At 43.7% G+C, this 24,759-nt stretch overlaps 1 protein-coding gene across 9 annotated transcripts in view; it reads left to right on the top strand.

Annotated features, from left to right (window-relative positions):
• Positions 1 to 24,759, top strand: part of DTX3 (deltex E3 ubiquitin ligase 3) — a 177,619-nt gene that overhangs the window by 48,926 nt on the left and 103,934 nt on the right. For 3 of the 9 annotated variants that reach the window (XM_073613772.1, XM_073613774.1, XM_073613769.1), the window contains exons 1-2: positions 20,822 to 20,918; positions 21,229 to 21,289. The gene's annotated coding sequence lies outside the window, so the exon portion shown is untranslated. Of the gene's footprint in view, positions 1 to 20,821; positions 20,919 to 21,120; positions 21,290 to 23,833; positions 23,873 to 24,759 lie in introns of those variants that run through there. The other 6 variants (XM_073613773.1, XM_073613771.1, XM_073613775.1 and 3 more) reach the window with 4 other exon arrangements.

Raw genomic sequence — 24,759 nt, 5'->3', positions numbered from 1 at the left:
ATATTTATTTAATTAATTTGAATGATATTTAATGTATAAATATTTTCATACAAGTAATAAAAATACACAATCAGCTAGTTTAAAATCTTGTTGGCATTGAACAAAATGTTTAATTTATAAACATTTTACACAAGTTATAAAAAAAAAGTACATAAACAGCTAGTTTATTACCTTGTTAATTTTGAAAGGTTAACTAAAAGTGAACAAAAACTTCCTATTTTTCTCCTCTTAAAGGGTAACTCCACTTCTGTGGGGAAAAAAATGGCAAATAAAGAACAAAAAAAAAATGGCGTATACAATTGCGACACAAGTCATATTGTAATTGAATGTTATTAAAAATTGCCTTTCCTTTTCAATCTGCAGCCGCTCCTATTTTCTGAAAATCCAATGCAATATGGCTACCTGGAGGTGTTCTGTACACAGAATGTGTACTGAACGCTCCCTAGAAATATCATTTCCTGCTTGTGTGATTGGCTCACTGATTTTCCCAGAAGTCTGCACTAAGATACAAGTCAGATTTTAGGCATCCCCTGGAACAAAAATGTAATTTTTGGTGAGATACTTCCAATCGGAAATCTTACCTAAAGGAATGCAGGCACAGCAGACTTCCTCATCGGTGCCCTGCAGGAACACAGCTGATTGATAATTATGAGACCACTCCCATTAGAATCTGATTCCCACATGGGCACAGAGGGATTCCTTCAGAATAACAAAAGGTAGGAATCTGCAACAAAGTTTGTTAAAATCCTTCCAATGTGCATAGATCACCCAGGGGGGAATGTTTTTTTTTCTTAACGAAAGTGGAATTACGCTTTAAAGTAGAAGTTCACCCTAACAATAAAATCTCTCAATCTACAGGCATCCACGATTTAAGACTAACCTATTTAACGCTGTAAAGAAGAAATCGCTATACATACCTTTTTTGAGGCCGTCTTGGCCCAGTTCCATGCTGAGCTGTCAGCTGCGGCTTCGCTGTGTAGGCGGGTGCAGGAGAGGCAGCCGACAACAGAAGCCCCATAGTTACTCTATGGGTGACGTCACTTCCCATTAATTTCCTAGCTGTTGTCGGCTGTCTCCTCTGCAGAGCTTCCAGCGCTGGAAAGCGGACTGGAGCAGCTTCTTCAGAAAAGGTATGTATAGTGATTTCTTCTTTACAGGGCTTGATAGGTTAGTCTTAGATTTAGAGATTTATAGATTTAAGTGGTAGGGTGGACTTCCACTTTAAGAGTGGAACAGTCATGGCATGTTCATTTGCAGGTACACCTTATGCAGGACTACTAGGTTTTGATGCTGATATGCTGACTGAGCATTTTTCAGCTTTAAAAATGGATGTAAACCCTTGCATATACCCAGTGAAGTGAATAGCCTCAGATGATACACAGAGAGGAAACAAATCTCCCTACATAAGTTTTACATGTATATTTGCTGTCTTCAGCTTTATATATTCTTTGGAAAGTTCAGATCATGTTAGGAGATTTTCTCTTCTTATTCAGCACTGAGTGTGAAGTCTGGGCATACAGCCAAGACAGCTGATTGGAGGAAAGGTGCACACACACCCTCTCCTCATAGGTAAACACTTTAATAGCTGATTGTTGAATAGTTCAGGGCTCTGCTAATCTATTTATAGTATCCTCCACAACACAAAACTCAGGCTGCTTTTAACTCAGTTAACAGAGAACTTGTCAGAAGTTATCAGGCTGGTAACAGAATAACGGAGCAGGAGACAGCTACGGGACATAGTGCTTTGAAGATAGATAGGAAAACACTGCAGATGTATGTGCCCAGCTCAAATTTCATGAATATGGTTTCCATCCACTTATAGGATATGTAAAGGTTCGTTTAGGGAAAAAAAAAAACATGTCATACTTACCTCCTCTGTGCATTTTTGCACAGAGTGCCCCTGATCCTCCTTTTCTGGTGTCCCTCAATCCCTCAACAGCGCTCCTGGCTCCTCCTCTTCTCAAGTGCCCTGTTGGAGAGCCGCTATCCTTTGGGGCACTCATGCGGGTATGCTTCCATGTCCTGCTGCTGCTGCGTCCATTGACGCAGACAGCAGGACTCGGCCCCGCCCCCTGGCTCAATCATCAATGGGCTTGATTGACAGCAGCGGGAGCCAATGGCTGCGCTGATATCAATGTATCCAATCAGGACCCGAGACACCGGCTGGAGCTGGTGTGCTCGTCCCTGTTGCTGGAAAGACCGGGTTCAAGTAAGTAAAAGGGTGGGTCTGGGGGGCTGCTGCATCGCATGAGGCTTTTCACCTTAATGCATGGAATGCATTAAGGTGAAAAATCTTGAGGGTTTACAACTTCTTTAAAGAGGTTGTAAACTCAAAATAAAAATAACGGAAAAAAAAAACCTGTAAGACAAACGCATAATGAGCTAGTATGCATCGCATACTAGCTCATTATGAAATACCTTAGAACGAAGCCTTCCAGCGGCGCCCGCTGAGATGGCTGACATCTTTCCCGGAGTTACTTCCGGTGCTGCGATGAGTGGCCAGAGCCGCCGTTCATGGCAGAGGGCTCAGAAGGAACGGCACCCATGGCCGTTCCTTCAGGGCGCATGTGCCAGTGATGTCATTGGCTGCATGTAATGTAAATATCTTCTAAATGGTACACGTTTAGGAGATATTTACGCTACCTATAGATAAGCCTTATTATAGGATTACCTATTGGTAAAAGCCAGCAGAGGAAGTTTACTTCCTCTTTAAGGTTCATGCACACTAGGGGCAGAAAAAGATGCCAGAAACTGTAAACTCCCTAATGTGTATGGACACAAAGTCCAACATAGAGATGCTTCTACAGGCTGAAGAAAAATGCAAAACACCTGTATAAGCATCATTTTTTTCATGCCCAATGTTCATGGATCCATATCGTTTATTTTTCTGAGCTCAGTTATGCCGTGTACACACGGGCGGACTTTTCGGCATCAAAGGTCTGACGGTCGTTCTGACGGACTTTTGACGGATTTCCGTCGGACTTACGAACGGACTTGGCTACACACGATCACACAAAAGTCCGATGGATTCGTACGTGATGACTAAAATAAGGAAGTTTACAGCCAGTAGCCAATAGCTGCCCTAGTGTCTGTTTTCGTCCGTTGAACTAGCATACAGACGAGCGGATTTCTCAATAGCAACTGGGTCCGGTGGAGTTCCATCGGAAAGATTTGAAACATGTTCCAAATCTAAAGTCTGTCTGATTTTCGACCAAAAAAGTCAGCTGCAGGTCCGATTGAAGCCCACAAACGGTCGGGTTGTCCGACGGATTCGTTCCGTCGGACCAGTCTGATCGAAAAGTCCGCCCGTGTGTACACGGCATTAGTGTCAGAGAGTAGGGTACAGTTTAAATTAGGTTTAGGATTGGGGTTTACGTTCATTGATCAGATTTAAGGGTTGATGTTAGGGGGAGGTCTATATCATGCTGGCGATTCTTCTGTTGTCCACACCTTGCCAGCAGCAACCACATGGTGAAACTGACATTTTTTTTTTATGGGCATTGTTTCCTTAACAGTTGTATTATTATGATTATTATTATACAGGATTTATATAGTGCCAACAGTTTGCGCAGCACTTTACGAAGTGAGGGCAGACAGTACAGTTACAATACAATTCAATACAGACGGAATTAGAGGGTCCTGCTCGTATCACTGAAAAACCTTGCTAGCTAGTGAGGGAGCAGAAAGATCATGGTGGTTCAGACAGAAATGGAGGAGTGGACACCAGAAAAGTGGTTCTAAATCCATCCCGTGGATTGGATGACAGTCGGATGGAAACGGACAGTCGTTCTGTTTCCATCTGACCGCCCCATAGATAACAGAGGGCTGTGTCTGAAGAGCGGACCTGTCAACTGCCTGCTTAACGGGGAGCAGGGGAGAGATTCCCCGCTGAGCAGGCGGAATCGCTTGACGGAGTCCAGCAAATGCAATTGCCAACATTAGCAAAGCAGGTGTTAGCCCAGGTTCACACTGATGTGGGTTAGAAATCGTGCAAGTTCAGCTGAATGACTTCAAACTGGCAATGCAGTGCAATATAGTACAAGAACTACTTTTGGGAATCGGTGCGGCATGTCGAATCGCATGCCAGATCGGCCCAATGTGAAGTTTAAACTTGTGGATGGTTACACATCCAAACTGAGAGGGGAATACAATAATTACTTACTATTATTGCAGCAATACCTTTTCAAATGCGGATTTGCATTTGCTCCTGTGTGTAACCACATAACCCTCCCCTCAGACTGTCAAAACTGTTCAGGTCTGAACCAAGAAAACCGCTCCCACGCAGCATTTGCAAGTTCCCTTCGTCTGTGAACTGTAAATTAGCTGTTTCTTCGTTGTAGTTAATAGGGGTGAATGGGTTAATTAGTAGTATATACTGTACACACACTGCTTTGGCAATGAAATGTTGGCAACTCTACAGCTACCATCAACAGCTGCCTGTGCTTTAGGTTTCTGAGTCTAAAGTATTTAAGTCCCCAAGGATATCTTATATGCACACAGTACTACAGAATATTATGCACAAAATAATTGGTTAATAAAGTTGCTTTCTAAACTAATATTGTTTTTTTGTTTTTTTTTTTTGTTTGATTTCAATATATATTGGTTATATACACTCACTGGCTACTTTATTAGGTACACCTGTTCAGTTGCTTGGTAACACAATTGCTAATCAGCCAATCACACGGCAGCAACTCAATGCATTTAGGCATCTAGCTGCGGTGAAGACGACTTGCTGAAGTTCAAATTGCGCATCAGAATGGGGAAGAAAGGGTATTTAAGTGACTTTGAACGTGGCTTAGTTGTTGGTGCCAGATGGGCTGGTCTGAGTATTTCAAAAACTTCTGATCTACTGGGATTTTCACACACAACCATCTCTAGGGTGTACAGAGAATGGTCCGAAAAAGAGAAAATATCCAGTGAGCGTAAGTTGTGTGGATGAAAATGCCTTGTTGATGTCAGAGGTGAATAGGAGCCTGGATTCATTGTAGATTGTGGACCTGCACAAGGCTGGAATGGGCTACAAAACCATCACCAAGAAGCTTGGTGAGAAGGAGACAACTGTTGGAGCGATTATTCGCAAATGGAAGAAATACAAAATAACCATCAATCGCCTTCGGTCTGGAGCTCCATGCAAGATTTCACCTCATGGGGTAAGGAAGATCATGAGAAAAGTGAGGGTTCAGCCCAGAATTGCTGACTATAACCCTAAGAACATCATCCCTACAGCCAAGCACAGAGGTGGAAACATTATGCTTTGGGGCTGTTTCTTTGCAAAGGGTACAGGCCGACTTTGCCGCATTGAGGGGTCAATGGACGGGACCATGTATTGTAAAATCTTGGATGAGAACCTTCTTCCCTCAGCCAGAACACCGAAGATGAGTCGTGGATGGGTCCTTAAGCATGACAATGAACCAAAACATACCGCCAAGGCAACAAAGGATAGCACAAGAAGAAGCACATTAAAGCAGAATTCCACTCAAAAGTGGAAGCTCCGCTTGTTTGCTTTCTAACCCCCTCCGGTGCCACATTTGGCACCTTTTCGGGGGGAGGGGGGAACAGGTACCTGTTTTTGATGGGTACCTGTCCCCACTTCCGGGAGACCTGACTGCAGCGAGGTCCTCCGGAAGTTCGGCCTCCCTCCTTCGCCGCCGGGCCAGTTAGAAAGCGCAGCGCGCTTCACGCATGTGCAGTAGAGAACCGGCTTCCCTTACCACGAATGGCGGCCGGAAAATCGGCTAGGGTGCCTGCATTGCGCGATCCCTGGACAGATAAGTGTCCTAATATTAAAAGTCAGCAGCTACAGAATTTGTATCTGCTGACTTTTTTAATTTTTTGGTGGAGTGGGGGTGGGGGTGGGCGGCTGGACCTCCTCTTTAAGGTCATGGAGTGGCCTAGCCAGTCAAACCTTAATCCTCTAGAAAATGTATGGAGGGAGCTGAAACTTCAAGCGACAAGAAACCTTAAGGATTTAGAGAAGATCTGTAAAGAAGAGTGGACCAAAATCCCTCCTGAGATGTGTGCAAACCTAGTCACCAACTACAAGAAACGTCTTACCTCTGTGCTTGTCAACAAGGGTTTCTCCACCAAAAACAAAGTCATGTTTTGCTTGGGGATCAAATACTTATTTTACTCACTGGACTGCAATTCAATTTATAACATTTGTATCGTGTGTATTTTTGGTTGATAATCTGTCTCTCCCATTTAAAATACACCACTGATTAAAACTATTATAATTATTTCGCCACTGTATATATTTTAATGCCCATAGCCTGGCCACTGGTTCACTTTAAGGAAAAACTCCAGCTAAGACCCAAAGTTTTAAACTCTGTTATAAATAACTAATAGAAATAGTAGCTCACCTATGGCTGTTTTCTCTTGAAAAAACTGTTTAGCAGAAAAGCTAATTATCCAAGTCAGTTTTAATACTAATATATTCCCAAAGGGATACTTGCAACACACAGTTTTCTGTAGTTAAGTACTACACTAACCATGGCAGCATTTTCTTAGAATCGTTCTGTAACACAACCATCCTGCTGAGTTTTAAAAATTCTACATAATTTGTCATTAGCAAAAATGTCAGAATGATTATTTATTCTATGCACTGGATTATTAATAATGAGAATAAGAATGAGTAGAACCAATCCTAGTACTAATCCTCATGCTGCTAAAATCATACCCAAGGCATGGTAATGGCATTGCTGCAGTACAATTAGGAAAACAGAGCTAGAAAAGAACTTGGGAAAACAGAATCATAAAGTACCAGCAGTGCCAAGCAGTAACTATAAAAGGAAATCGAATCTAGATTTGTATACAATGCAGATGCCATGTGGTGTTAGTGTAGTTCTCTTGTGTATATCACTTGTAAGGCCACATATTGATCACGGGATAAGTGTTGAGCACAATACTATATAAAAATACAGAAGAAATTTAGCAAGAGTACAAAAGGGGCAACTAAATCAATAAAAGGGATATGCAGTCACCTGTATAGGTTAGAAAAACTGGGTTTGTGGTCTTAGTTATAGATTTAAATGTACATTGTCCTGGCAGTTTGCCTGAAGCTCTCCATTATTCTTTTCATTAGGTTTAGATTTGCCAAACCACTTGCTCTACTCCACCTTCTTTAATTCCTTTTTTTTTAAAGTGGAGTTCCACCCAAAAATGGAACTTCCGCTGATTGGATTCTCCCCCCCCCCACTCTGGTGTCACAGTTGGCACCTTTCAGGGGGGAGCAGATACCACTTCCGGGCATAGATCGCCGCAGGCTCCGCGGTGATCTACGCTATTTCTGGCCCCTCCTCTGTCCCCCCCCCCCCCCCCGCTGTCTTCTGGGAAACACACAAGTCCCAGAAGACAGCAGGGACCAGTCAGGACGCACAGCGCAACTCGCACATGCGCAGTAGGGAACCAGGCTGTGAAGCTGCAAGGCGAAGATGGCGGCGCCTCCACCCGAGAGCCAAGGGACAGATCAGCTTCGGGTGAGGACAGGTAAGTGTCTATATTTTAAAAAGTCAGCAGCTGCAGTATTTGTAGCTGCTGACTTTAAAAAAAAAAAAAAATTTCGGCGGAACTCCGCTTTAAGTAAAAAAATGTAGAAGAAAGGAAAGTGGCGCACTGTCATCAAAAAGTGCTTATATAAACTTAGTTAAAAATTCCACAACATTGATCAAATAAAGTGCTGTCAAACAACCAATGATCACGAAGTGCCTGAAAAAACATAAATAACTGTTCATCACGTGTATATGATAAATAAGTTCATCAAATTGATATAAATAAAGTTCAAATTCATAAAGTCTGTGCTATCATACAGAAGTGATGTGCTAAATCCAGGAATTCATTATACAAAGTCTCAAACAAGATGATGATATTATAAATGGTGCCCAACACGTGCACTTCCTATTTTGATAGTGCTGCAGGTGATCACCTAGTTGTGCTCCACTCCGAGATGTATAAATTGGCCTCTTACTGGGCATTTAGACCTCATTTAAGCCCCGGACACACGATCAGAAAATTGTACGAAAAATACCGCATTCTAAGCGATTGTACGATAATCTTATCGTTAGTACAGAGCTTTCAAGAGCCGATCATGACAGTTCATCCGATATTATCTGATCGGACATGCATGAATTTTTTTTTTTCGTACAATACCAGATCGTGTGATTTCCATTTTAATCAGTACAGTTGTCTTTCGAAAATGCAATACAAATACCGTACAACACATTACACCACTTCCGAATTTTTATTCTGTCGTATGAAAACATTTTGTAACTTTAGTAAACTCTTCAGTTTTGATATGAGATTAGCATGCAAAAAAAAACAAAAAAAAAAACCGGACGATCATTCATCCGATAATCTCACTGTGTGTACCAGGCAAAGGGTCTAGCCTCGCTTTAGCGAGAACACCCGTCGCTGTAGGTATGGAACTTAATTCCCATCAGAAAGGCCCATGTGGTAATCGTTCCCCTAGTAAGGGTCTCCGGATCTCTCCGCAAAACATTAGTCCCACAAAATCCTATGAAGCAGAATACGCCCGAAAAGAGGGGAAAAATTCATTGCACAAATCTCCACAAATGATTATAATTTATTTAAAAGACATATACTCACAAGTCTAGTAAAAACAGGCATTCAGTACAGATTGTCATTCAATGCCCTGGCGGGCGCGCTGATGTCACCGCTAAGTCCTCCGCCCGACATATGTTTTTTGTCTTATGAGACGTCGTCACTGGGGCAACGGAATAATCAGCCCGGGCTTTAAAGCACGTGGATCAAACCTCTTTATAGCATGAGGGCTAGCTATTGATTGAAGCACACCTCTTATTCAGCATCAAGAGTTGAAAATAAAATGTTTCCTACCTCAAAACACCAGCTCAAAACAACCACTTGTGTTGCAGTGAGGAGGGTTTAAAGTGCATACCTAGCCAAAACTTTGTTTTTCCATTCTTGTCTATTGAGGGTCACAGAAATTCAGATATGTCAGGTTATACTGACCGTCCCGCTTCCACAAGTGACCCCAGCAATTATATATGACAGCCTAACATTAATCCAGACAATGACAGGTACATAGAATCATAGTACTTTGTCTTCTCTCTGTGTATAGTTTGAATTACTCTGGTACATAGAGACAGCTATAGTAATTATGTTCTCTTTTCTTGGTGCAATATGTCAGACTGCCTAAAATATTCCCTGCATGGGGCTAATTGATATTTTAGCAATTTTTCAGCAAAGCGGATGATTGCAGTGCCTAAGATATAGAATGCCATTTGGAGAAACAACAAATATATATATCAATTATATTTTAAACTATTAAACATGCCCTAATTTTGTATAGAGCTGCACAATTAATCGTTAAAAGAAATCGTGATCTCAATTCAACCCCCCTGACGATCTCTATTGCAGAGTTTGCCGTTTCTTTCATATAACAAGTAGAGAGACTAATGCCTCGTACACACGATCGGAAATTCGGCCAGCAAAAGGCCGATGAGAGCCTTTGGTCGGAAAATGCGACTGTGTGTATGCTCCATCGGACTTTTGCTGGCCGAATTCCAGCCAGCAAAAGATTGAGAGCATGTTCTCAATTTTTCGGTTGGAAAAAGTTCCTATCCGAAAATGCAATCGTCTGTAGCAATTCCAACGCGCAAAATTCCTATGCATGCTCGGAAACAATTCGACGCATGCTCAGAAGCATTGAACTTCATTTTCTCAGCTCGTCGTAGTGTTGTACGTCACCACGTTCTTGGCAGTCAAAAGTTCAGAGAACTTTTGTGTGACTGTGTATATGCAAGGCGAGCTTGAGTGGAATCCCATTGGAAAAGCCATCATATCTTTTTCCGACCAAAATCCTGATCGTGTGTATGTGACCTAAGGCCTCATGTACACTGCTGCTGGTAAACGGACATATAGGAGCAGTTGGGCATTTTTTTCAACTGCTCCTGAACCCTCCTCTATGTTATCTTATTAGTACATGTACACAAGTTCGTTTATAGTCGTTTCTAGGCAGTTGCGTTTAGAGGCATTTCATTTTTGACTATTTTGAAAAAAAAAAAATTTCTTTCAAACGCTTCTAAGCGCAAATGCGGCAAAATGGACGTTTTAAACGTGGGTTACTATCTGTCAAGTTAAATCGTTCAGGAGAGATTGTAAAATGTCTGTGTACACGAAGCCTTATCTGCTCACTCAGCTGTCAAAAAAAAACATCTGGGCAGTCTGCCAAGTTTTTAACATGAAACATTGTAAGTAACTCTTCCTTCTTAGATCAAAGGGATAAACTTGTGTGTAAAGAAAAAATCCAGGCAGTTTTTAACAACATGTAAATGCAGGAAGTTTAACCACTTAAAGTCTAAATCTTTTTCTGACACTTGTTTCTTAAGTTAAAATCGATTTTTTTTTTTTTGCTAGAAAATTACTTGGAACCCCCAAACATTATATATATTTTAGCAGAGACCCTAGGGAATAAAATGCAATTGCTGCAATATTTTGTGTCACACTGTATTTGCCCAGTGGTCTTTCAAACGCAATTTTTTGGGAAAAAATACACTTCAATGAATAAAAAAAAAAACGAAACAGTAAAGTTAGCCCAGCTTTTTTTTTTTGTTTTAATGTTTTAAAGATGATGTTACGCTGCGAGAATCGTGATCTATCTTCTAAGCAAAAAAATTGTGATCCTCACTTTAGCCAGAATTGTGCAGCTCTAATTCTGTATATAGTGTTTTGTTTGTTTCCGCCCAGATTGTTTAGTTACAAAAGGTTTGTTGCATAGTGTTCTTGAAAATTATTTTAAAATGTTCAGGTGCTCAACATTTTCAATATAAAGAATCACATTTAAAGTGGAAGGCCATGCTAAAACTAAAAGCTCTGCATCTATCGCCACCAGCATTCTAACACTAACCTATCTAGCCCTGTAAAGAAAAAACTAGTATACATACCTTTTCTGTAGGCAATCCGACCTGATCTCCAGTGGCGGAAGCTCTGCAGAGGACACATCCGACAACGGCTGATGTGTGAATGGGAAGTGACTTCACCCATAGACTTACTATGGGGCTTCCGTTGGCGGCAGTGTCCCCTAGACCCGCCCACACAGCGAAGCTGCGGCTGACAGCTCAGCGTGGGATCAGGTTGGATCGCCTGCAGAAAAGGTATGTATACTCCATGTTTTCTTTACAGGCCTAGATGGTGTTAGAATGCTGGTGGCTATAGATGCAGGGATTTTAGTTTTAGCATGGACTTCCACTTGAAGTCCCCTTAATCTTTCAGAGACCCTGATTGTTGGCAGCGTATGCATTAGTGGAATAGGATATTTTGGACTAAATTGTAGTATGACACCCCTCCAACCACTGCCATTAATGGTGACTTCTGCGTATGAATCTCCTACATCTTTTAACTGTGATCAACAGAGTCATGTAACTGCTGATAGTGTGTCAAAGCCTTAATCGCCATAGACTTGGCAAAGGTGGTTGAATGTGCAAACCCAATCTGACTGCTCTTGTGCATCCATGCTGGCTGCCATATCCAAAATACAAATAATTGCATCACTCAACAATTTTTGATGAATCAGAGGAGCAGGGCATGGGAGATGCCTTTCAGACCCCTTTTCAGGAGGGAAATAACACATAACATTAATTGGTACTCAGTCTGGCTAAAAATGGCCACATCAGTAGACTGTCTTAGTAGAGTTTAGGGAATACAAAATCCTTCTACTTATATGGACACAGAAATGTAAAGTGTCATTAAACCCAGACTATGAAAAACTCTCATGAAATGCAATATATAATGAGGGAAAAAGTATTTTATTCCCTTGCTGATTTTGTATGTTAGCCCTCTGACAAAAAATGATCAGTCTATAATTTTAATGGTAGGTTTATTTTAACACTGAGCGACAGAATAACAACAAAAATATCCAGATAAACATATATCAAAAAAGTTATAAATTGAGTTGAATTTTAATGAGTGAAATAAGTATTTGATCCCCTATCAGCAAGATTTCTGGCTCCCAGGTGTCTTTTATACAGGTAACGAGCTGAGATTAGGAGCACTCACTTAAAGGGAGTGCTCCTAATTTCAGCTTGTTACCTGTATAAAAGACACCTGTCCACAGAAGCACTCAGTCAATCAGATTACAATCTCTCCACCATGGCCAAGACCAAAAGGCTGTCCAAGGATGTCCGGGACGAGATTGTAGACCTATACAAGCCTGGAATGGGTTACAAGACCACCACCATGCAGCTTGGTGAGAGGGTGACAACAGTTGGGGTGAATATTTGCAAATGGAAGAAACACAAAATAACTGTCAATCTCCCTCGTTTTGGGGCTCCATGCAAGATCTCACCTCGTGGAGTTTCAGTGATCATGAGAACGGTGTAGAATCAGCCCAGAACCACACAGGAGAATCTTATTGATAATTTCAAGGCAGCTGGGTCCATAGTCACCAAGTAAACAATTGGTAACACAGTACGCCATGAAGGACTGAACTCCTGCAGTGCCCGCAAAGGTCCCTCTGCTCAAGAATGCACATGTGCAGGCCCAGCTGAAGTTTGCTAATGAGCATCTGAATCATTCAGAGGAGAACTGGGTGAAAGTGTTGTGGTCAGATGAGACCAAAATCTCGCCGTGTTTGGAGGAGGAAGGATGCTGTCTATGACCCCAAGAACACCATCCCCACCATCAGACATGGAGGTGGAAACAGTATGCTTTGGCGGGGCTTTCTGCTAAGGGGACAAGACAGCTTCACTGCATCAAAGGGATGATGGAAGGGGCCATGTACACTCAAATCTTGGATGAGAACCTCCTTCCCTCAGCCAGGGCATTGAAAATGGGTCGTGGTTGGGTATTCCAGCATGACAATGACCCAAAAGACACAGCCAAGGCAACAAAGGAGTTACTCAAGAAGAAGCACATTAAGGTCCTGGAGTGGCCTAGCCAGTCTCCAGACCTTAACCCCATAGAAAATATGTGGAGGGAGTGAAGGTTCGAGTTACCAAATGTCAGCCTCAAAAGCTTAATGACTTGGAGAGGATCTGCAAAGAAGAGTGGGACAAAAATCTTTCCTGAAATGTCTGCAAATCTGATGGCCAACTACAAGAAACGTCTGACCTCTGTGATCGCCAACAAGGGTTTTGCAAAGGGGTCAAATACTTATTTTGCTCATTCAAATGCAAATCAATTTATAACTTTTTTGAAATGTGTTTTTTCTTGATTTTTTTTTTTATTTTTGTTGTTATTCTGTCTGTCACTGTTAAAATATACCTACCTTTAAAATTATAGACTGATCATTTCTTTGTGGGCAAACATACAAAATCAACAGGGGATCAAATACTTTTTTCCCTCACTGTAACAGAATGTGCACACTCGCAAAGCCACTAAAGCATTCATTTTCTGTAGAGTGAAATATACCTTGTCAATCCTGCCTTCAGATGTCCCTCCCATCTTCTCTGTGTCCCCACTGCAGCCTGAAATTGTGTCATCTACTGAGCATGTTCCAGTTTCAGTTCCCTTTTAATCTCTTTATTTCCTCCCTTTTCTTTTCTGTGCAGCCAACATGAGTATAGAGTCGCACATATGGGCATATACACAGTGGTAAATGACACTCCTCCTCCACGACCTCCTATTGCTAAACACTATAGGAGCAGGATATATGATGCTGATTGATTACATGTACTAATAAACTCACAAAAAAGCTTAGTTTTAATATAAATCAGTATTAAAGTGGAGTTCCACCCATTTTTAAAAGGTTGTCTTAAACTAAAGACCACCCCCCCCCCCTCATTTTTGGAGATAATTTATTTTCTTCTTTCCTACCTTTTATGAAGTACTAAATGTTGCTGAATGCTGAAGTTAGACACTGATAGGCTACCATGCACAGCTGCACCAGATTGGGCACTCTCCGGTTTTACTAAATCAACCCCAAAACCTGTAGGAAGTATATCAGTGCTATGATGAGGCCAGGAATAGTGATTTGGCCATGCTGTTCTAGCAAAGCTTACCATAAACCATACAAACAGTGTTGTGTGCTCTCAGTGTGTGTGCCCTGTGTTCTCATTCTCTGTATGTTCTTTGGGATCTTTGTATTTCCAGGCTGTACATGCGCTGTGCTGAGCAGTCCTCAGTGTGTATCCTGTGTGCTGTGTGTGTGTTCCCAGGTAGTGTACACCCTGACAATGCATGCTCTGTGTGTGTTTTGTGTTCCAAAGCAATGCATACCCTATGTCAGTGCTCAAAATTTCAAGTCCTGAGCTACTAGCCAGGCCTCGAGGGTTACTCGCCACCAGTTGTCCCACCCCTAATTCTGCCACTAATCACGCCCTCATAAATTATCTCATGAAATTACACTTAAATGTTTTATGTAGAATTAAGTTACAAAAATAAATATTAACAACAACTTTATCAGTTCCCCTCAGCATAGCCTCACCAGTGCCCATCAATGCAGGCTCACCTGTGCCCATCAATGCTGCGTGACCTGTGCCCATCATTGCAGCCTCACCGCGCCCATTGCAGCCTCACTGTGTCCAACATTGGAGCCTCACTGTGCCCCCATTACAGCCTCACTATGCCCAACATTGCAGCCTCACCATGCCCAACATTGCAGCCTCACAGTGCCCAACATTGCAGCCTCACCGTGCCCCCATTGCAGCTTCACTGTGCCCCCATTGCAGCCTCACCGTGCCCAACATTGCAGCCTCACCGTGCCCAACATTGCAGCCTCACCGTGCCCAACATTGCAGCCTCACCGTGCCCAACATTGCAGCCTCACCGTGCCCAACATTGCAGCCTCACCGTGCCAACATTGCAGCCTCACCGTGCCAACATTGCAGCCTCACCGTGCCAACATTGCAGCCTCACCGTGCCAACATTGCAGCCTCACCGTGCCAACATTGCAGCCTCACCGTGCCAACATCGCAGCCTCACTGTGCCCAATATTGCAGCCTTGCCAGGGTGGAGGAAGAGTGAGGGTGGCCGGATCATGACTGGAGGAAAAGGAGAGCCGGGAATCACAGAGCGCGAATAACACGCTGTTTCAGCTAACATAAAATTGCCTCCGCTCTGCTTGTACTAACACACAGCCCCGCCTCCTCCTGACCCCGCACCTGTGATAGACAGAACATATCCCAGCATTGGACCCGTATTCTGTCTATTACAGGCACTGGGTTAGGAGGTGGGGCTGTGTGTGACGGCGAGCAGAGCGGAGGCAATTTTATGTTAGCTGTAACGACGTGCTATACCGCTCTATGACCCCATGGCTCTCCTCTTCCTCCATGCTCTCTTCCATCGGGGCGATGACTGGGAGAATGGCTCCTGATCGACCCCACCCGCCGGCGGTGCTCGCCTCCCCACTCAGCCCAGCTCGCAAGCCCTCATTTTCCACTCGCACAATGCGAGTGGAAAGTTTGAGGGGTGCTCTATGTGCTGTGTGTGTGCTTTGACTGTGTGTGCTGTTTGTGTTCTTAAAGTGTTAATAAACCCACAACAATAAAATCAGTCTGTATACACAGTAAAGCATGCTTGTCATACTGTGGAACCTAAGGTGTTAATCCTCTTCATTGTGTAAAAAGGTTGTTTGATCATGTCCTCTCTGATCCTCCCCTTCTTCCACAGTCCCCAATCCATCTGATGATAGTGCATAGCCTTGGGGGCACTCTGCACATGCTCAGTTTGGTGTGTATTCCTAGACAGTTTTTTTATTTTTCTTGGGTGCGTATGATCAGCACAGGGCCAATCAGCAGTGTCCAGACAGAGGCTCAGGAGTCCTGCAGCCTCATAGGACAGTCAGCGGAGAATGAAAACTCCTACTACAAACTTTAACTAGTGCTCTGCTGGACACTGATAGAGGTCACAAGACTGCTATATAGTGCCAATGGTATTTAGCAGTTTATATTTACTAAAATAATTGCATTTCCATGTTGTGTGTACTGTAGGGGACCAGATATAGTGAATGCAGGGTCCTGGGTTTAATACTTTAACCCTTTCATGACTAAGGCTATTTTTGAAATTTGGTGTTTACAAGTTAAAATCCGTATTTTTTGCTAGAAAATTACTTAGAACCCCCAAACATTATATATATTTTTTTAGCAGAGAATCTAGAGAATAAAATGGCAATTGTTGCAATATTTTATATCACACGGTATTTGTGCAGCAGTGTTTTAAACGCAGATTTTTGGGAAAAGGAACATTTTCATGAATTTTAAAAAATCCAAACAGTAAAGTTACCCCAATTTTTTTGTATAATGTGAAAGATGATGTTACGCCGAGTAAATAGATACTAAACATGTCACGCTTTATAGTTGCACGCACTTGTGGAATGGCGACAAACTACGCGACCTAAGAATTTTCATAGGCGACACTTTAAATTTTTTTTACGGTTACCAGGTTAGAGTTACAGAGGAGGTCTAGTGCTAGAATTATTGCTCTTGCTCTGACGATCGCGGCAATACCTCACATGTGTGATTTGAACACCGTTTACATATGCGGGCGCGACTTCCGTATGCGTTTTCTTTGCTGCGCGAGCTCGCGGGGAGGGGGCGCTTTAAAAATGTATTTATTTTTTTTCTTATTCATTTTTATTTTTATAAATTGTGTTTAAAAAAAAAAAAATGTTTTTGATCACTTTTATTGCTGTCACAAGGAATGTAAACATCCCTTGTCACAGTAATAGGTGGTGACAGGTACTCTTTATGGAGGGATCGGGGGTCTAAAAGACCTCCCTCCTTTGCACTTCACAGTATTCAGATTGCTGAAAACGGCGATTCTGAATACTGTGTATCTTTTTAAAACCGGCGCCATTGGCAGCCGAGTAAACGAGAAGTGACGTCATGACGTCGCTTCCGTGTTTACAATTAGAAGGCTGGAACGAAGCCGCCCACAGCTTCGTTCCAGTCCGTCCCCAGCCACAGCTGATTGGTCACCGGGCCTCCCGATGGCGCGGGAGGGGGGGACGTCCCCTCCCGCTCCTCCGGTATAACAGCCGAGCGGCTTTTAGCTGTTGTTATAGTTTAGTTGTTATATCTGGATAGCCGTTCGCCCGTTCTAAACAACGGTACCGGGATGATGCCTGCAGCTGCAGGCATCATCCCGGTATAACCCCGGAAAGCCGAGTACGCACATCTGCGTACGCTCGGCGGGAAAGGGGATAAGCTGGCCCTAGAAGGATTAACCACTTGCCGACCAGCCGTCGCAGTTTTACTGTGGTAGGTTGACTGGGCTGCGCAAATCGCCGTAGGTGTACGTCGGGCTCATACAGGGCGATCTGTGTGTGTTTTCATTGGCCAGTGGGGGGGAGCCAATCAGCGGGTCCGACGGACTCGATGTCCGCCAGCCACCCCCGATCGTTCCCCACAGTGACAGAATGGGGATCTGTCTGTGTAAACAAGGCAAATCTCCGTTCTGACAGGCGAGATCACACAGATCTTGTCTTTCTGCTATGCAGGAAGACGGATCTGTGTGTTGTCCCAGTGAGCCCTTCCCCCATACAGTTAAAACACAGTGAGGGAACACAGTTAACCCCTTGATTGCCCCTGATGTTAACCCCTTCCCTGCCAGTGTCAGTACAATAACAGTGAATATTTTTAGCATTGATTACAGTAATAATGTCGCTGGTTCTCAAAAAAGTGTCAAATGTCCATTCGGTGCCCGATCTGTCCGCCGCAATGTCGCTGTCCCGCTTAAAAACACTGATCACCGCCATTACTAGTAAAAAAGAAATCTATGATAAAAATGCCATAATTAAATCCCTTATTTTGTAGACGTGGTAACTTTTGCGAAAAACCAATCAATATATGCTTACTGGGATTTTTTTTAAACAAAAATATGTAGCAGAATATAATTTGGCCTATATTGTTTTTTTACATTTTTTTTGGAAATGTTTTATAGCAGAAAGTAAAAAATGATTTTTTTTTTCAAAATTGTCACTCTTTTTTGTCACGCAGAGGTGATCAAATACCACCAAAAGAAATCTCTTATTTGTGGGGTAAAAAGGACATAAATTTTGTTTGGATACAGCGTCGCGTGGCCGCGCAATTGTCAGTTAAAGTAACGCAGTGCCGAATCGCAAAAAATGGCCTGGGGATTAAGGGGTAAATCCTTCCGGGGCTGAAGTGGTTAAAATTCAGCTGGTTCAACGGGGACCAGCCAAGTTTCGATCTGTGTTTGGCCCTTCCTGTTCAACAAGTGAATTGTTAGATCACCTGGCTGCAGCCGCGGATCAGTATATTCTGATGGTGCTGGGTCCCACTTTCAGGATACAACGTTCTGGCAGGGTACCCCTGTATATTTGAAGCAGCATAATTTAATTTAATATTTTCAATGTCGCCTTTTATACTTTTTTACATGTGTACTTTAATGGTGCGATTTGACATGTCAAATCATCAGCAATTACCAGCAATGGCACTGTCCTAATTTGTGCAACGCCGCATTTGTGGCACCGCACTGATTTCAAAAAGTTGTTTCTGTACTACTTCTTGTGATTTCGGGGTGCAATTTCCATTGACATCTGTGCAGAAACTTGAATGTTTGAATGTCCATCCTCCATTCATAGAACTCTTTTCATTGTGGGAACCGATAGTACAGCCTCTATAAATTTAGCTCAGGGGTGGATAGGACAGGCATTGTTGGCACTGACACCTGTCACAGATGCAGCCACTTGTATTAACCCCATAACACTGGAAGATCACCACTGTGGGGTATCTAATACTGTTCCTGATGCTAGCTTTTTTTTTTTTTACATTTTATTAAACTTCAGCTTAAGGCTGGGTTCACACTGGCACGACATGACAGTCATACGACTGTGAATCCGACTTTGACTGCGACTTGAAGTCCGACTTCCATCCAACTTCAATGAACGGGATCCGATTTTGATCCTGACTATACCAGGCCCTTTGAGTGTGGTATGAATCTTTAAGGGAAACGCCACGCCAAATTAGAAAAAGAAACGGCATAGGGTTCCCCCTCCAGGACCATATCAAACCTTAGGTCTGGTATGGATTTTAAGGGGAACCCCCACGCCAAAAAGACAGCGTGGGGTTTCCCCCCCAAAATCCATACCAGACCCTTATCTGAGCACGCAGCCTGGCAAGTCAGGAAAGAGGGTGGGGACGAGCGAGCGCCCCCCCCCGAACCATACCAGGCCACGTGCCCTTAACATGGGGGGTGGGTGCTTTGGGGCGGGGGGGCTTTCGCCCCCTCACCCCAAAGCACCTTGTCCCCGTGTTGATGGGGACAAGGACCTCTTCCCGACAACCCTGGCCAGTGATTGTCGGTGTCTGCGGGAGGGGGGCTTATCGGAAATCTGTGGGCCCCCAGTTCCCTGCCCCCCACTCTATGTGAATGAGTATGGGGTACATTGTACCCCTACCCATTCACCTAAAAAAAAAGTGTCAAATATAAAAACAGCACACAGGTTTTTGACAAAGTCATTTATTAAAGCAGCCCTATTATAGGCTTAGCTATAGGTACAAGTCAGAGATGGTAGTTTACGCCCACTTTAAAAGCATCTTTGTAAGGCAGGCCATAGATGATACGATTTTCCTTCCTTGCAACCATGGGTTTTAGGAAAGAAAATCGCTTGATTTCCCCCATCAACACAGTCAGTGTGGAAGAGGGAATCCCTCCTGCAGCGCTATTGTGTTCTGCTGGTAGGGATCCTTTCCTGTCGGCAGAACACAATGATTACTGCTAGCGGCTATAGCCAGCGACAGTAATCGCTCACCAAAAAAATCCGACAAGCTGGCTGTACTGAAGTCGATCGACTTTGATGCAACCAGCTTGCCCATAGATGGATTGAGTTCAGCAGGGACCGGCTGAGATTCTGTCCATCTATGGCCGGGTTAAAAGAGCGTGCTGTGACTGGTAGTGCCATCAGTGACGTATCTCAGCCTATCCAGGGGTCTCCAAACTATGGCCTTCTAGTTGTTCAGGGACTACATATCCCATCATGCCTAGTCATGTATGTGATTGTCAGAGTTTTACAATGCCTCATGGGATGTGTAGTTCTGCAACAGCTGGAGGGCCATAGTTTGCAGATCCAGGCACTAGGGTCCTCAGTTTCAATCCCAACCAGGGCACTACCAGCATGATGTTTACATGTTCACCCTGTGTGGGTTTCCTCCCATACTCCAAAGACATGCTGGTAGGTTAATTGGATCCTGTCTAAATTGGACTTAGTATGTGTATGAATGTAAGTTGGGGAACTTAGATTGTAAGCTCCTTCAGGGCAGGGACTGATGTGAATGTATAATATACGTATATGTAAAGCACTATGTAACTTGGCGCCGCTATATAAATAACAGAATAAATAAATGGGCATGTGCATTTCCTATTAGTGATGCTCCAGGTGACCTTTAGGCCTCATGCACACTTTACGTTATAATAACGTTATAAAAACGTTATAAAAACGCCAGTAGCTTTGCAGTGCGTTTTTCAAAGTTTTTGCAATAGCGTTTTTTAGCATTAGCGTTTATTTTTTCTCAATGGGATCAAAAACTGAGCGTTTTTTTACGTTAAAGCGTTTTTACAGCTGAAAAACTCCTTTTAGGACCTACTAGTTTTTTTACAGCTAACCCCCCGCCCCCAGCCGAAAACAGTTGATAACAGCCTATGTGTGCATGGACACATAGGATAACATGCTGGGGAGTTTATTGACTGTAGAAAGAAACGTCTAAAGCCAAAAACAGCTGCAGTATAAACGTCCAAAAACGTCCAGTGTGCACGAGGCCTTCTTGGCAATGTAGCATACCATTGTGTACCTGGTGCCCTCTGATTACTCAGAACCTGCTGCCCGCTGCTCTCCTCAGTGCTCATCTTCTATGAGGGAAGGAACACAGCATTGAAGGCTGGCCTTCATGGTAATATGAGCACATGACAGGAAAAGCCGTTAGAAAGGAAATGCGGGGGCCAGGTGACAATACAGTCCCTGTCATACAATGGTCTTAGCATGGCAGGTATGGCAGGCACAGGCTGTGGCACGGTTTTGCACCCCCTGGCATTGTGTACAGGAGACTAGGTGGATGTGTTTACAGTGGACTGCTGTTGCTGTGTTCCATAGATCACTTTCGTTTTAGCAGAGATCAGGTTACGTCAAGCTGGGCTGTGCATTGTGTGGAAGTCCCCCCCTCCCTCCCCCAGGCTTCATCTATAAAATAGATTTGTAATGTGAAAGTCCAGACTGTGCAAGGAATAGAAACTACTGCTGCTGGAGCTTTCATTTTCTTCCTCCTCATCTCTATTTCTATGTGTTTTTTTTTTTTCCAGTTCATCGACAGTAGGATCTGTGGGAATTTCCAGACGTGGAAGCTGCTCATGGAATCTCCAGGTATGAAGTACACATTTATTTTCTTGTGACCATGGCACTTAGGAAGGCCTCATTTTTTTTAGTCGTCTATAAAGGCCCATTCATAATTCTTGCTATGTATATTAAAATAAGAAAGCCAAATCTTTAATACAATCAGATACCCACGGATATCTTTTAGACTCAGTTCTACGCTCTAGCTGAGCTGATCATCCAACCGTTGAAACATTTGCCAAATTTATTAAGCCCTTTCAAAGAATTTTTCACCCACGTACTCAATGGATCGAGGATCTTTGCTTGCCATTTGCCGAACATCTGGACTTCACCTTCTTCGATGGGAAATGGAAGTCTTTATCTTATATATAACACAGAAAATGTTACATCTACTAGTCCAGACCAATGTTTAAAGGAGTTGTAAAGGCAGAAGGTTTTTTTTTTTATCTTAATGCATTCTGTGCATTAAGATAAAAAACCTTCTGTGTGTAGCAGCCCCCCCAGCACCCCCCAATTACCTACCTGAGCCCCTTCTCTCTCCAGCGATGTCCACGATCCCCTCAGCCATCCAGGGCACTCTTCCTGAGAGAGAGCAGTGGCACCATTGGCTCCCACGGCAGTCAGTCAATCAGCCAATCAGGGGAGAGAGGGGGCTGGGCCAGGTCCGTGCTCCATGTCTGAATGGATACATGGAGCTCTGACTCGGCTTGGGTGCCCCCTTTAGCAAGCTGCTGGCTGAGGGACACTCAAAGGAAGGAGGGGCTAAGAGCAGCAAAGAGGGACCCAAAGAGAGGAGGATGCGGGCTGCTCTGTGCAAAACCAACTGCGAAAACAAGCCTTTACAATCACTTTAACCCCTTGTGTTGTGGGCCAAGGTTATAATGGGTATTCCCTGTATGAGTTAAAGCAGTGCTGGTGAACTTCATAAATACAAGGATCCCTAAAAATGCAGCCCCTAACATGTCCAGAGGGCCACACAATAGCTTATTTTTTGTAAATTTTGTCATGGGTGCACTTTGTTTCAAATGTGATTCCAGGAAAGCCCCCCCACTCCCTTGGTGCAGTTCCCAGGGTCACAATAAACAATCTCAGGATAGTGAGTGATAGCAGATTGAATAATTAGTGCCGGTTCACACAGGGGTGACTTATCAGCCTGACAAGTCATGCCCCATGCAGTACAATGGAACCGTTCTAATAGAAGCAACTCCAGTCGCTCTGACTTAGAAAAAGGTAGTACTTTGGGGCGACTTCGGAGCGGCTTGCATTGACATCTATTAAAGAAGTCGTTTGCAAGCCGCCCTGAGGTCATGCTGTGCGGGGCGGCCTCAGAGTCGGATGACATTGAAGCCGCCCCTGTGTGAACCAACACTTACTAAACCCACAACAGTAAAATCAGTGTGTAAATGCAGAATAGCATGCCTGTTATACTCACTGTGGAAACTAAGGGGTTAATCCTCTGCATTGTATATAAAGACTGTTTGATCGTGTATGCACAGATCCTCCCCCTCCTGCACTGTCCCCCTGGACAAGTCCAGATAAGACACAGTGTCTGGAGTCAGGCTGACCATGCTCTGTTTGGTGTGTATTGCTAGAGGTTTTTTTTTTCTTGGGAGGGTGCATGTGATCAGCACAGGGCCAATCAGCACTCTCCAGACAGAGGATCAAGAGGATTGATAGGACAATCGTGGGGGAAATGAAAACTCCTCCTTCAAGCTTTACTAGGAATTGTTAGAAGTCACGTCTTTTATATACTGCTGATGAGAAAAGGTATTTAGTAGTTTATATTTATTAAAATAATTGCATTTCGATGTTCTGTGTACTGTGGGAGACCAGATATAGTGAATGCAGGTTCTGGGTTTAGTAACACTTTAAGCCCTGGTTCACACTGATGTGATGTGGGAAACGCACAAGATTTGCTGCATTTCCCCGCAACACAGTCCAAAGCAATCTCACATCGTCCATGCGATCTGCTGCGGGGATCAATGTTAGATTAACGACACTCCGAAACAGATTGCAAAATGCTGTGCGATTGCTAGAATCGCATCACATGGGTGTGAACACCCATGCAATGCGTTTCAGGCGTAGGGAAAAAAGGGTCCTGCAACATTTTGATGCAATGCTATTTGAGCCGTACAAAATGTAGGGCTCAAATCGCACCACACAGACATTGCATTTGATGTGCACATAAATTTGATGTGATTCCTGTGCGAGTCACATGTGGTGTTCTGCCCACACCAGTGTGAACCTAGGCTGAATGTGGAACTTTAATATACACTATGAAAATTGCATAAAGTGTGGCCAGCCATATGTGTGATTATTCACATATCGTGCAGCAAATTCAAGTTTCACTAGTGATAATTGGGCAGAGTATGGTTTAATGAGGAGGTAAAAATATTAATTTCACAGTGTTGCGGGTGGTTGCAGGTGTGGGAATCTCACCTGTACCCACACCCCTAACTGCCTGTGTAATAATGTATTATCCATTGTATCTCTGTTTTTAGGAAGCAACCTCATAATCTGATTGATTGAAGTATGTTCAAATGTATTACTGAAGTTACATAGTTGGTAAGATTGAATAAAGACACCAGTCCATCCAGTTCAACCTGAGAGTGTGTAAGTGTGTATGTGTGTGTGTGACTACGATTTTCCATATCCCTGTACATTGTGTTCACTAAGAAACACATCTAAAAGTCTTTTGAACTTATCTACACTCTCTGTTGACACCATCAACTTTGGAGGCAAGTTCAGTAAAGAACCTCCCTGTCGTAGAGGTTCTTTACTGTTAGAGCAGCAAGGATGGGGGATAAATATCCCCCGATGTTTTTATCTGTAAACTACTAATCCCAACCCCATGTGATGGGAGAAACAAAGGCAAACATCTTTGTAGTCCAGCCTGGGTAGCAACCATGGTTCCTTCCATAGATACAATCAGTGGCGGCCCATCCATTAGGGGCGCACTGGCGCAACCCCCCCTATACATGCGTCCAGCCCCCTAATTTACATGCAGGGCGCCAGACGCATGGATTCCAGTGGGGAATCCAGACGCTCTAATAGGCTTCATAAAAGGGTGGGCTCGGGGTGCAGAGCACTGCGCCCTGAGCTCACCCTGTTGCGTGACAATAACGAATGAATATTTGCTATTGTCACACTGATTCACCTCCCGGGCAATCAGGAAGCGGGTCCTAAGAGCGGTCACCAAATTGGCTAAGGGACACTCAAAGGAAGGAGGGGCTAAGAGCAGCAAAGAGGGACCCAGCAAAGAGGACAGGCGATCCTATTGGCCGCCTAGGAGGAGGAGGGAGGAGACGCATGGCTGCCGTGAGGAGATGCAGGAGAAGCCGTTGCCCAAGAGGGTAGCCCTGCCCTCTTGATGGGGTAAGTGCAGTACGACCGCTGGGGGGGTGTTGGGTGCAGGCGACCCCCTGACTGACCGGGGGTGGGGTGGGGTTGGCGGCTGGTGGCTGTGGGTGCATTGTTTGCCACCCCCCCCAAAAAAAAAC

This window comes from Aquarana catesbeiana, linkage group LG02 (assembly GCF_042186555.1).
Source record: "Aquarana catesbeiana isolate 2022-GZ linkage group LG02, ASM4218655v1, whole genome shotgun sequence".
Lineage (NCBI taxonomy): Eukaryota > Metazoa > Chordata > Amphibia > Anura > Ranidae > Aquarana > Aquarana catesbeiana.
Note: the sequence above shows the minus strand (reverse complement) of the source record. Positions and strands in the feature narration are given on the sequence as shown.